We start from the raw sequence: 13852 nt of genomic DNA on the forward strand, positions 1-13852 counted from the left end.
CATCTTGCTTATATCCATTAGTTCTGTGGCTCATGACATTGTAACTGTTTCTTTTCTTTGGATGAAAGACTTCAGTGTGAGACAGGAATCCATCAAAATCCTAGAGGAGATCATAGGCAGTAACCTCTTCAACATCAGCCACAGGAAATTCTTTTAAGACATGTCTCCAAAGGTAAAGGAAACAAAAGCAAAAATGAACTTTTGGAATTTCATCAAGATAAAAATTTCTGCACAACAAAGGAAACAGTCAACAAAACTAAAAGGCAGCCCACCAAATGGGAGAAGATATTTGCAAATGACATTACAAATAAAAGGGTTACTATCTAAAATCTATAAAGAACTTCTCAAACTTAACACCCAAAGAACAAATAATCCAGTCAAGAAATGGGCAGAAGACATGAACAGAGATTTTCCAAAGAAGACATACACATGGCTAACAGACACATGAAAAAATGTTCAACATCACTTGGCATCAGGGAAATACAAATCAAAACCACAAGGAGATACCACCTTACATCAGTTAGAATGGCAAACATTAGCAATACAGGAAACAAGTGTTGGCAAGGATGTGGAGAAAGGAGAACCCTCTCACACTGTTGGTGGAAATGCAAGCTGGCACAGCAAACAGCATGGAAGTTCCTCAAAATGTTAAAACTAGAGCTAACCTATGAGCCAGCAATTGCACTGGGTATTTACCCTAAAGATACAGACATAGTGAAAAGAAGGGGCACCTGCACCTAATGTTAATATCAGCAATGTCCACAGTAGTCAAACTGTGGAAGGAAATGAGATTTCCTTCAACAGATAAATGGACAAAGAAGATGTGGTTCATATATATAGTGGAATATTACTCAGCCATCAGAAAGGATGAATACCTACCATTTACATTGACATGGATGGAACTAGAGAGGATTATGCTAAGTGTAATAAATCAAGCAGAGAAAGACAATTATCATATGGTTTTACTCATATGTGTAAACGTAAGGAATAGCACAGAGGACCATAGGGGAATAGAGAGAAACCTAAATGGTAAGAGATCAGAGAGGGAGGCAAACCATGAGAGATTCTGGACTCCAGGTAACAAACTAAGGGTTTCAGAAAGGAAATGGGGGTGGGGGATGAGTACCTGGGTGATAGGTATTAAAGATGGCACACGTTGTGATGAACACTATGTATTATAAGCAACTAATGAATCGTCAAAATCTACACCAAAAACTAATGATGTACTATATGTTGGCTAAATGAACATAATAAATTTTTTTTAAAAAATTATTTAATAACCAACAAGCCTTGGAAATTGGACAATATGCACTGTGCTAGAGGAATTTAGTTTTCTTTCCTCTGGAGCCATTTATTTACTTCTCAGGATAGTAAAAAGAAGCTGAAGATCTCTCCTTTTCTTGGAGATGTTTATATTCTAAAGGAGAGTTTTCTTTCCCCATTCCCCCTGCCCCCTGCCCACTTGGGAAGAAAGATCACAATGTGTCAGCATCTCTTATATAAATTCCAAGTTTCATAATTTCAGTGTTTGTATTCTGTAGTAGAAACCCTGCTTTACATACAAGTACATATGGCTCTCAATACATAATCCTGTAACAAACTGTGTCATGGAAGACTGATGCAAGTTGCTCTGTGAGTAAATAAAAGGTCTTTTCACTGGGGATAAAAAAGGATAAGAGATAGCAAGTGGTGGTGAGGATATGGAGAAGAGGGAACACTTGTGCCCTGTTGGTGGGAATGTAAATTGGTAAAACTATTATGGAAAATGATATATAGGTTCCTCAAAAAATTTTTGAAAGATTTTATTTATTTATTTGACAGACAGAGATCACAAGGATGCAGAGAGACAGGCAGAGAGGAGGAAGGAGGCTCCTTGCTGAGCAGAGAGCCCGATTTGGGGCTCGATCCCAGGACCCTGGGATCATGACCTGAGCCGAAGGCAGAGGCTTTAACCCACAGAGCCATCCAGATGCCCGAGGTTCCTCAAAATATTAAAAATAAAACTACCATATAATCCAGCAATTCCACTTCTAGGAATATATCTGAAGGAAGCAAAATCAGTATCCTGAGTTATCTCCACTCCCATGTTCATTGCAGTATTCACAATAGCCAAGATATGGAAACAATTTGGGTGTCCATCAATGAGTAAATGGATAAATAATATGAGCTATTTGTATACAGTGGAATATTATCCATCCATAAAATGGAAGGAATCTTCCCATTTGTGACAACATGGATAAACCTGGAAGACATTATGCTAAGAAAAATAAACCAAAACAGAGAAAGACAAACATTGTATCTCTTATATCTATAATCTAAAACAAGAGCAAAAACAAACAAAAAATTGAACTCATATAAACAGAGTATAATTGTGGTTGCTAGGGGTTAGAGGGTAAGGGATATGAGGGAGATGTTTGTCAAAGGGTAAAAATTTTTAGTCATAAGATGAATAAGTGCTGTGAGCTAATGTACAGCATGGTAACTATACTTGATAATAGTGTATTCTAAACTTGAAATTGGTAAGAGAGTAGACCCTAAGTGTCCTTAAGAAAATAAAAAAAAAAAAAGGTAATTATGTGAAGTGATGGATATGTTGGTTAATTTGATCTTGGTGTTCATTTATATATATATATATATATATATATATATATATATATATATATATATATAAAGTTTACAATGTGATGATTATGTAAACTTTAAGTATACACAATTTTGTCAATTATAACTCAGTTTTTAAAACTCCCCAAATACTTAATGGTCCTAGATTTCTGAGATTGGAGTCTTTGGGTGCTGATGTCCTGGAATATGATATTTTGTTTTCATTAGTGCCTTTTTGCTTGATAATTTCCTTTTTTAAAAGATTTTATTTATTTATTTAAGAGAGAGAGCGAGTAAGAGAGAGTATGAGAGGGTAGAAGGTCAGAGGGAGAAGCTGACTCCCTGCAGAGCTGGGAGCCCAATGCAGGACTCAATCCCAGGACTCTGGGGTCATGACCTGAGCTGAAGGCAGTCACTTAACTGACTGAGCCACCCAGGTGCCCTTGCTTGATAATTTCTTAAAAAGAAATTAAACCTATTATTTGCTCCCATGAAAAGACTCTCTGAGGGAGAGGACTTGCTGTGACTCTGAAATTGTGATGACTGCACGGTGTTAGAATACATTTAAAATTTACTCCTTAAGCACCTATAATGCTGGACACTTTTACAGATACATGGAAAATGTGGCCTCTGTTGTCAGGAAGAAAGTTAGACACTACTATAAATTCACTGTGCCAACTGGTATCTAGCAAAATGTTCCACGAGCTTTGTAGGGGCAGTTGTTATATGTCATGGGATCCAGAGAGGCTCCTGGAGGACAAAAGAGCACTGAGATAGACTGGAGTTGTGGCGGTGACATCAGTGGACTCAGGTATCTTTTGAAGGGAATGGGGAGCTACTTGAAAAGGATAGGTGGAGGAATGTTGGTATCATGACTGGGATGCACAGGCTTCTTCACCCCCCAGACACTTTGATGAGGTACTTCTTTAATTGCTTGTCTGGTTACAGCCATCTGAAGGATGGTGGTAACTTCCTAGATGTTTCTGCAACTAGGAAAGTATAGAAGGGAGCATTTCCAGGGACACTGGAAGAGAGGAGATGTCACCACTCTAGAGGTCATAGTCTTCCTTTGCATATTTAGCAGAAAAGAGATAGTTGAAATTTTAAGCTTGATCTTCATTGTCTTGACTTAGATCTCATGACCGTCCAAGAACCAATCACTATGGTCAATAAGACAGGATATGCTATTTGGCTAAAGCTCATTAGTGTATTCATCCTTTCTGATGGAGGCATAGTACTCCACTGTATATAAGGACCATATCTTCTTTATCCATTCATCTGTAGAAGGGCATCTTGGCTCTTTCCACAGTTTGGTGACAGTGGCCTTTGCTGCTATGAATATTGGGGTCAAGATGGCCCTTCTTTTCACTACATTTGCATCATTGGGTCAAATACCCGGTAGTGCAATTGCAGGGTCAGAGGGAAGCTCTATTTTGAATTTCTTAAGGAATCTCCACATTTGTTTTCCAAAGTGGCTGTACCAACTTGCATTCCCACCAACAGTGTAAGAGGGTTCCCATTTCTCCACATCCTCTCCAACACACGTTGTTTCCTGTCTTGTTAATTTTGGTCATTCTAACTGGTGTAAGGTGGTATCTCAATGTGGTTTTTATCTAAACCTCCCTGATGGCTAATGATTATGAACGTTTTTAATGTGTCTGTTAGCCATTTGTATGTCTTTTTTGGAGAAGTGTCTGTTCATGTCTTCTGCCCATTTTTGATGTGATTATCTGTTTTGTGTGTGTTGAGTTTGAGGAGTTCCTATTAGATCTTGGCTATCAGCCGTTTGTCTATACTGTCAATTGGGAATATCTTCACCCATTCCGTGGGTTGCCTCTTTATTTTGTTGACTGTTTCCTTTGCTGTGCAGAAGCTTTGGATCTTGATGAAGTCCTGAAAGTTCATTTTCACTTTTGTCTCCTTTGCCTTTGGAGACATGTCTTGAAAGAAGTTGCTGTGGTTAATATCAAAGATGTTACTGCCTATGTTCTCCTCTAGAATTTTGACAGATTCCTGCCTCATGTTGAGGTCTTTTTATCCATTTTGAGTTTATCATTGTGTATGGTGTAAGAGAATGGTTGAGTTTCATTCTATATATAGCTGTCCAATTTTCCCAGCACCATTTATTGAAGAGTCTGTCTTTTTTCCGCTGGCTATTTTTTCCTCTTTTATTGAAGCTTATTTGATCATAGAGTTGCAAGTCCATATCTGGGTTCCCTACTCTGTTCCACTGGCCTATGTATCTATTTTAATACCAGTACCGTGGTGTCTTGGTGATTACAGCTTTGTAGTAACGATGAAATCAGACAATGTTATGCCCCCAGTTTTGTTTTTCTTTTCCAACATTGCCTTAGCAATTCAGGGTCTCTTCTGGTTCCATACAAATTTCAGGATTGTTTGTTCAAGCCCTTTAAAAAATGCCAGTGGAATTTTGAATGGAATGACATTGAAAGTATAGATTGCTCTAGGCAGTATAGACATTTTAACAATATTATTTTTCCAATTCCTGAGCTTGGAATGGCCTTCCATATTTTTGTGTCTTCTTCAATTTCTTTCATGAGTGTTCTATAGTTCCTTGAGTATAGATCATTTACCTCTTTGGTTAGGTTTATTCCCAGGTATCTCATGGTTCTTGGTGCTAAAATAAATGGAATCGATTCTCTAATTTCCTTTCTGTGTTTTCGTTGTTAGTGTATGAGAAAGCAACTTGTTTATGTACACTGATTTTGTATCAGCATGGACAGGACTGGAGGAGATTATGCTGAGTAAAATAAGCAGAGAGAGTCAATTATATGGTTTCACTTACTTATGGAGCATAAGGAATAACATGGAGGACATTGGAAGAAGGAGAGGAGAAGTTAATTGGGGGAAATTGGAGGGGGAGATGAACCATGAGAGACTGTGGACTCTGAGAAACAAACTGAGGGTTTTGGAGGGGTTGAGAGTGGGGGGTTGGGTGAACCTTGTGGTGGTTATTAAGGAGGGTGTATAATGCATGGAGCACTGGGTGTGGTGCATAAACAATGAATCTTGGAACACTGAGAAAATAAAATTAAATTAAGAAAATAAAGTCCATCAGTGTCATTTTCTGGGGAGGGGTGCTTTGGGGAATAAGTTATTCCCTCTTTGTTGACAGGAAGTGAAAATGAGGGAAGAGTGGTTACCCAGAGGATCACTGAGACTATTTTATCAGAAGAAAGATGGAAGAATGATAGGAGCCAGAGGAATTGTGTCAGTTACAGGGTTGGGGAAAATTACTTCACTGTTGTTCTCATCAAACTGCTGATCAGGTCTTTGGGACTTGACCAAGACACATTTTTTTTTTTTTTATTGGAGGTTGGAGCTACCTTTCTCCCCTCAAATTGTTGGCCAAGTTTGGCCCTAATATTGACAGTGAACAAATTGAATTGGTGTGTTACATGACTTTTAGTTGTGCGTTTTTTGTTTTTTTATAAAAATTTCCATATATGTTGTTCTGTTTGTTCCTCCTCACAACTTTGGAGTGGGAAAGGCTGAAATTATCACTCCCATTTTGCTGATGATGAAGCCCAGGCTTAGGAAGTTAGTGGTAGGATGATTGCCATTGGCTCAGTCATTCATACATATTACACTGTAATCCTATAAACATATTCTAAGTGCCAGACAATTTAGTAGGTAGAGGTAACAAAACATTGCATTATGCTTTGAATCTGTTACATTTACCTTATTCAGTTTTGGGCTCAATGTTTTTTTTTTTTTTTTTTGAATTTAATTTAATTTCTTTTCAGTGTAACAGAATTCATTGTTTATGCACCAGACTCAGTGCTCCGTGCAATCCGTGCCCCCCATAATACCCACCACCAGGTTCCCCCAACCTCCAGCAACTTCAAAACCCTCAGATTGTTTCCAGAGTCCATCACTATTCTCCAAAGAGGCTGCACCAACTTGCATTCCCACCAACAGTGGAAGAGGGTTCCCCTTTCTCCACATGCCCTCCAACACATGTTGTTTCCCGTCTTGCTAATTTTGGCCATTCTAACTGGTGTAAGGTGATATCTCAATGTGGTTTTAATTTGAATCTCCCTGATGGCTAGTGATGATGAACATTTTTTCATGTGTCTGATAGCCATTTGTATGTCTTCAATGGAGAAGTGTCTGTTCATGTTTTCTGCCCATTTTCTCACATGATTATCTATTTTGTGTGTGTTGAGTTTGAGGAATTCTTTATAGATCCTGGATATCAACCTTTTGTCTGTACTGTCATTTGCAAATATCTTCTCCCATTCCGTGGGTTCCTCTTTGTTTTGTTGACTGTTTCCTTTGCTGTGCAGAACCTTTGGATTTTGAGGAAATCCCAAAAGTTTATTTTGGCTTTTGTTTCCTTTGCCTTTGGAGACTTATCTTGAAAGAAGTTGCTGTGGCTGATATCGAAGAGATTACTGCCTATGTTCTCCTCTAGGATTCTGATGGATTCCTGTCTCACGTTGAGGTCTTTTATCCATTTTGAGTTTATCTTTGTGTACGGTGTAAGAGAATGGTCGAGTTTCATTCTTCTACATATAGCTGCCCAGTTTTCCCAGCACCATTTATTGAAAAGACTGTCTTTTTTCCACTGTATATTTTTTCTTGTTTTGTCGAAGATTATTTGCCCATAGAGTTGAGGGTCCATACTGGGCTCTCTACTCTGTTCCACTGGTCTATGTGTCTGTTTTTATGCCAGTACCATGCTGTCTTGGTGATCACAGCTTTGTAGTAAAGCTTGAAATCAGGCAACGTGATGCCCCCAGTTTTATTTTTGTTTTTCAACATTTCCTAAGCAATTCAGGGTCTCTTCTGATTCCATACAAATTTTAGGATTATTTGTTCCAGCTCCTTGAAAAATACTGGTGGAATTTTGATCGGAATGGCATTAAAAGTATAGATTTCTCTATGCAATATAGACATTTTAACAATGTTTATTCTTACGATCCCTGAGCTTGAAATGGTGTTCCATCTTTTTGTGTCTTCTTCAATTTCTTTCATGAGTGTTCTGTAGCTCCTCGAGTACAGATCCTTTATCTCTTTGGTTAGGTTTATTCTTGGTGCTATAGTAAATGGAATTAATTCTCTAACTTCCCTTTCTGTGTTTTCATTTTTAGTGTATTAGAAAGCAACTGATTTCTGTACATTGCCTTTGTATTCTGCCACAATACTGAATTGCTGTATGAGTTCTAGTAGTTTGGGGGTGGAGTTTTTGGGTTTTCCATATAAAGTATCATGTCATCTGTGAAGAGAGAGAGTTTGACTTCTTCATTGCCAATTTGGATACCTTTTATTTCTCTTTGTTGTCTGATTGCTGTTGCCAGGACTTCTAATACTATGTTGAACAAGAGTCTTGAGAGTGGGCATACTTGTCAGGATGGCTGTGAGCTTTTTCCCATTGAGGATGATTTTTGCTGTGGGTTTTTCATAGATAGATATTATGAAGTTCAGCAATGTTCCCTGTATCCCTATACTTTGAAACATTTTAGTCAGGAACAGATGCTCATTTTGTCAAATGCTTTTTCTGCATCAATTGAGAAGACAGACTGTGTGTTTCTTGTCTCTTCTCTTATTCATTTGCTCTATCACATTGATTGATTTATGAATGTTGAACCTTCCTTGCAACCCAGGGATGAATCCCACCTGGTCATGGTGGATAATCTTTATAATGTGCTGTTGGATCCTATTTGCTAGGATCTTGTTGAGAATCTTAGAATCCATATTCATCAATCATATTGTTTTGATATTCTCCTTTTTGGTGGGGTCTTTGCCTGGTTTGGGTATCAGGGTAGTGTTGGCTTCATAGAAAGAGTCTGGAATTTTTCCTCCTGCTTCAATTTTTTGAAACAGCTTCAGGAAAATAGGTGTTATTTCTTCTTTGAATGTTTGGTAGAATTCCGCAGGGAATCCATCAGGTCCTGGGCTCTTGTTTTTTCAATAGTTTTTGATCACTGCTTCAGTATTGTTACTAGATATTGGTCTTTTCAGGTTGTCAATTTCTTTCTGATTCACATCCATTTCATCTAGGTTGCTTAACTTATTGGCATATAACTGTTGATAATAACTTCTGATGATTGTTTCTATCTCCTTGGTGTTTGTTGTGATCTCTCCCTTTTCATTCATAAATTTATTAATTTGGGCCTTCTCTCTTTTCTTTTGAATTAGCTTGGCCAATAGTTTATTGATCTTATTGATTCTTTCAAAAAAACTGTTTCTAGTTTCATTGATGTGTTCTCCTGTATCTCTAGTTTCTATCTCATTGATCTCTGCTCTAATCTTGATTATTTCCCTTCTTGTGTGTGGAGTTGGCTTGATTTGTTGTTGATTCTCCAGTTCTTTAAGGTGTAGAGACAGCTGGTGTATTCTGGAATTTTCAATTTTTTTGAGGGAGACTTGGATGGTTATGTATTTCCCCCTTAAGACTGCCTTTGCTGTATCCCATAGGTTTTGGACCAAAGTGTTTTCATTCTCAATGGTTTCCATGAATTGTTCGAGTTCTTCCTTGATTTCCTGCTTGATCCAAGCATTCTTAAGCAAGTTGGTCTTTAGCTTCCAGGTGTTTGAGTTCCTTCTGAACTTTTTCTTGTGATTGAGCTCCAGTTTCAAATCATTGTGATCTGAGAATATGCAGGGAATTATCTCAATCCTTTGGCATTGGTTAAGCCCTGATTTGTGATATGTGGTCTATTCTGGAGAAGGTTCCATGTGCTCTCGAGAAGAATGAGTATTCTGTTGTTTTACATGAAATGTTCTGTATATATCTATGAGGTCCATTGGTCCAATGTGTCATTCAATGCTCTTCTTTATTGATTTTCTGATTGGATGATCTTTTACTAAGAGTGGTGTGTTAAGATCTCCTACTATTAATGTATTCATATCAATCTGACTATCTTGATTAACAGTTTTCTTATGTAACTGGCTGCTCCCATATTGGTGGCATAAATATTTAAAATTGTTAGATCTTCTTGGTGGATAGTCCCTTTATGAATGATGTAGTGTCCTTCTGTATCTCTGACTACAGTCTTCAGTTTAAAATCTAATATATCTGATATGAGAATTGCTACCCCAGCCTTCTGTTGATGCCCATTGGTATGAAAGATGGTTCTCCATCCCTTCATTTTCAGTTTGGATGTATCCTTAGATTTGAAATAAGTCTCTTGTAAGCACCATATGGATGGGTTCTGTCGTTTTATCCAATTTGCAATCTTGTGTTGTTTTATGGGTGCATTTAGGCCATTCACCTTGAGAGTGATTTTTGAGAGATACGTTTTTATTGACATCGTGTTACCTGTGAAGTCTCTGTTTCTATAGATTGTCTCCATGTTTTTCTGTTTAATGATATTCTTAGGATTTTTCCTTTTATAAACCTCCCCTTAATATTTCCTGCAGTGTCAGCTTGGTGGTCATGTACTCTTTCGCAAACCTTGCTGGTCCTGGAAACTCTTTATCTTTCCATCCCTTTTGAGTGTCAGTCTTTCTGGATAAAATATTTTGGCTGCATGTTCTTCTCATTTAGTGCCCTGAATGCATCTCACCAGCCCTTTCTGGCTTGCTAGGTTTCTATGGACAGGTCTGACATTATTCTGATGGGCTTTCCTCTGTATGCAAGGAATTACTTTGTCCTAGCTGCTTTCAAGAGCTCCTGTCTACAATTATGATTCATCATTTTCACAATCAGGTTTCTTGAGGTCTTTCTAGATTCTATGATCTTTGGGGGAAACTTTCTGCCTCTAGGACATGAACACTGGTTCCATTCGTGAGATTGGGAAAATTTTCATGGAGAATTTGTTGAACTATATTTTCTAGTCTTCTGTCTTTTTCCACCCCCTCAGGGATCCCAATAATTCTGGCACTGGGACATTTCATGGCTTCATTTATTTCCCTAATTCTGTTTTCATGGCTTCTAAGCCATTTCTCTGAATTTTTCTTCTGTTGGGCATTCCTCCTCCTAGTCATTTTGGTGAGAGATGGCTGAACAGATGTAGCTGGATGTATTGACCATGGTGTAGTCAAGGTGCACCCTGGAACACTTCTGAGTAATCAATCGTTCCCACCCAAAAGAAAGAAAAAAGAAAAAGAGAGAGAGAGAGAGAGAAAAAGAAATTAAAAAAAAAAAAAAAAAAAAAAGAAGGCCCAGCCCAAATGGGCACCAAGGTAAGATTTATGAGGTATACAAACAAAAAGACTGATAAAAGTAGATGACAAGAGAAAAAATAAATATATAAAAACAAACAAACAAAAAGAACCTCGTTAAAAAGAACCCCAAGTATAAGATTCATACACTACCAGGACAAAAAGGACAAAAACAAATACACAGAAACACTGACAGAAGAAAAAGATCAGAGAGTGATTATAAATTCTCAGTGTGGGAGAGGAAGGTTATTTTGATTCTTCCTGGATGTATCTTGATATCTTGTTAAAGGGCTCAAATTTCCTAAGATAAAGGGGGATTAAAATCTGATTTACCTATAGAGGTAGAATTGATTGGGGAAAGCGGATTACCTTGAAGTTTAATCCTATATGAATATTAAAAAATAAAAATAAAAATAAAGAATAAACTAAACTAAACTAAAATAAAATAAAATTTAAAAAATTAAAAATAGAAAAGAAAAAGAAAAAGCACGTGTATATGTATCAAAAAGTTCAGGTTAAAAGGTTATTATGGAATTTGATGTACTGGACATCTCACTGTGATGGTAAATAGGTTAAAAAATTATCTATAAAAAATGAACCAAAAAAAAAAAAATGAACCAGAATAGTGAAAATGAATTAAAAATAGTTGGGGGAAATTGGAAGGGGAGGTGAACCATGAGAGACTATGGACTCTGAAAAACAATCTGAGGGTTTTGAAGGGGCGGGGGGGGGGGGGGGTGGGAGGTTGGGGTACCAGGTGGTGGGTATTATAGAGGGCACGGATTGCATGGAGCACTGGGTGTGGTGCAAAAATAATGAATACTGTTATGCTCAAAATAAAAAAATAAATTAAAAAAATAAACGTTGTATCTATGAAGTAGTGGTGGTGGTTGTTCTCTTGTCTTTTTTTTTTTTTTTTTTTTTTTTTTGGTGGGCTTTCTGGGGAAGGGGACTGCCACGTGGTTTTTCAGGCAGTGTTCCCTGAGTTAAGTCCTCCTGCACCCATCAAAGGGGGTGGGCTCTGAGGAAACCGGTTTTTCAGGCTTTCTTTCTCTGGAGGTTTTTTTGTTTGTGTGTTCATTTGTTTTCTCTCCCCTAGGCAGCTTTTGATGGTTTTTGGAGGTTTAGAGGAAACTAAACTGCCCCAGACCACCCTATCAGAGAGAAGCCTCAGTCTGTTCCCCTCTAGGTGTTCCAGAGGGTGTTCCAGAGCATATACATTCCCCCTCAGCTGCTGGCAGAGCATGTTCCCAGTCATGGTCTTTCGGGTCACAAGAACTCCCACTTGTACCCAAAACCTTGATATGTGTGGCTGCCTCATCAGATGCAGACCTCCAGAGAGGTTCCAAGCAGGGACCACACACTGAGATTTTCCTGCTGGGAGCTGGGAGCGCTCAGACTCTGTGTCTGAGAGAGTGCCGGCTAGCACCTGCACGCATCTCTCTCAGGGAGGGGTGTGGGGCGTGACTCATACTGTGGTAGGGTAGAGTGCTTGTGGAAAATGCAAACAGCTGTGGTTCTGTGCGCTGGCACCTGCACTTACCTCTCTGGGGGTGGGGTGGGGCGCAACTCAGTCTCTCGTAGCATGTGCATGTGGAGAGTGCAAAAGGCTGTGGTTCTGCCAGCTGGCCAGGCTCCCTGCCCCTCATGGGAGCTGCCACCCAGACAGACGCTCTCAGGCATGCTGGTGGCTCAGGGACCAAGATCTGGTTTCCTTGCCACACTCTCTGGCTCAGCACGAGGGGTGGCTGTCCTGGACTCGGGGACTTAAGCCCCTGTCCCTAACTGTCCTGATTCCCACAATTTCCCCCCATGATCCTTTGTTCTTTTTGAGTGTTTTCAACCAGACTCCAAGTTAATGCTGGTCTTCAATCACAGGGCACTCTTGTATTGGGGTATTACTCTCCAATGGGTCGCTTCTGGTGGCTCCCTCGCCCTTTTGTTTATCTTCTGATATCAGTCCGATGTTCCCACTCCACTTTACCTGCCCACTGTCATCTTCTGTCCCCCATAGAGATCCAGAAGTGTATAATTCTAATCTCAGGCTGATTTCATGGGTGATCAGAATTCTTTGGTAGGTAATCAGCTCACTTTAGGGTACAGGTTGAAACGGCGCCTCCTCCTACTTCTCCACCATCTTGTCCCCTCTGGGCTCAAGGGTTTAAAAATGTCATTGGTTATCAGGAAGATATTTTGAGGCAGGTGGCCAGGATAGAGAAGAAGATGCAATACTATGCCTTCCAAGGATTAGTTAAAGTTAGTGAAGGAAGTTTCTGAAATGGAGAAGTGAAGACCATGAAGTGATAAGATTTCTGTCTCTTTATATCTGAAGAGCTTAAATGCAAAAGGCAAAGCCATTCTGAGTCTGGTGGAAAGTGGTTCTCAGTGCAGAATAAAGCAAAAACTCCTAGTAATGAAATTTTTCCACCAAAAAAAAAATCTTTTCCATATTGTTCAAGCAAAAGGTAAATGATAACAGAGAAAAGATGTTAGCATTTGGAAGAATACAAGACTGGATTCAATTAAATTTTCTTATGGTATCCTTCACACTTAAGTATTCCAAGGACACTTCAGGTAGAATGTAGTCCAGTAATAGAGAGGTGGCTGTTGGAATTTGTCTGGGTTTGAATCTTGGCTTCATCATCTTTCTGCTTCAATTTATTGAGCCTCAGTTTTTTCATTTGTAATGTGGGTCTATACTGATAGCAACCACATAGGCATTCTGCAAAGGCCTTGGCACACAGGGCTTGGGATTAATATTGTTATTAATTGTTAATATTTTTTGAGAAAGAGAAAAAATACACTATGTGGTGCTTGGGGTTTCTGTCCCCAGGTAGTCTGGCTGGGAATGGAGAGAGGGGAAGAAGAAGGAAAGACTTCAGGTAGCAGAACCCTAGAAATATGCTGTGAAGGATGAGATCCTTTCATGGTATGTTTAGTGTTTCCAATTCTGAGGCTAGCTTAGGTTTCTTTGTAAACTTCTCATCCTAAACAAATTCTCATAAACCCAAGTTAATATGAACAGTATTAGGAGAGCCTCTTGGACTTTGGCTTTTCAGTGGGACAAAGTGTTATGATGTGTGAATGAAAATATATCCAGTTCATATCCATATCCAGG

The sequence above is a fragment of the Mustela nivalis genome (genome assembly GCF_964662115.1).
Source record: "Mustela nivalis genome assembly, chromosome: 18".
NCBI classification, from domain to species: domain Eukaryota; kingdom Metazoa; phylum Chordata; class Mammalia; order Carnivora; family Mustelidae; genus Mustela; species Mustela nivalis.